Genomic DNA, 1,160 nt, shown 5'->3' with positions numbered 1-1,160 from the left:
GTGCACATGACAATTAAAGTAAAAAGGGCGATGTGCTTATGCTACACACTATTAGCAGTTGAATTTGTAAATGGTGCATCCACCAAATTTTTAAAGTTAATATTAGTGATGGCCCTTTTATTATCAAAACTTTCTTTTAGCAATTTCCATGCTACTGAATAATTTTCTTCTGTAGCTGGAAGATTTTCTATCAATGTTGCCGCATATCCTTTCAATTTAGATTTTAATATGCACATTTTTTGCACTGTAGATATATTTTCGGCATCCACTAAATCATGAAATAATTCTTTGAACATATTCCATTTCGTATAATCCCCATAGAAGCTTGGAATTTCAATTTGAGGAAGATTAAAAGTTCTTACTCTTATTTTCTCTTCCACTCTTTTTTCAGGAGTGTCTCTATTCGGTAGTGAGTTTAATTCCTTCCTCAGCTACCTAAATTTGTGTGTTAGTTCATCCTCCGAATGAACTTCAAGATATTGCAAAAACATATCTTTCGCCAGATTTAAACACTTATTTACTTCTTCTGGACTCCCTGTTCCAGCAAGAAGCGCCTCAAAGTTTTCTTCCCAATCGCTTATTGCGAATTCAAACTTTATTTTTAGTACAGAATTTTTGTTTTGATTGTCTTTGAAGAACTCGTCCTCACTTTGAACGCTTTTAATTTGCATAGATTTTAACATATCCATGAATTTTTTTATGAGTTCCCTAACCTTAGGGGCATACCTTTCGGTATAGTATGGGTTCCGCGACATCGTTGCCGACGGTTCACCCAGCTGGCGATCGTTGTCTTCCAACATTCGGGACAGGTGAGTTACTCGCAGCGTCCAGTCATCGACCTGTCCCCTAGTCACAGGAGTCGAGTTGATGTTTACTAACGCGTTATGTAAACCCTCAATCTCACTCCCAATGGCTTGCTGGCTGAAAATAACTTTCTCCATTTTTTCTATGTAATATTTACTATAGGAACAATTTTGCAAGGAACTATATACGTATGTTTATTGCTTTTTTTTTTTTTTACTTACTGTTCGTATCCGGGGTCACCAATTTGAACGGCCAAAAACTCTCGCGAAATGCTTCTCACTGCGGTAAAATGTAACTGACTCCACATTCCGTTTATTTATAATACAATTCTTAATTCTAGGTTACATGTATGTATG

The sequence above is a fragment of the Rhagoletis pomonella genome, unplaced genomic scaffold (assembly GCF_013731165.1).
Source record: "Rhagoletis pomonella isolate Grant_MI unplaced genomic scaffold, Rhpom_1.0 Rhpom_scaffold_00032, whole genome shotgun sequence".
Taxonomy (NCBI): Eukaryota; Metazoa; Arthropoda; class Insecta; order Diptera; family Tephritidae; genus Rhagoletis; species Rhagoletis pomonella.
The sequence above is the reverse complement of the archived record's forward strand: the minus strand, read 5'-3'. Positions refer to the sequence as shown.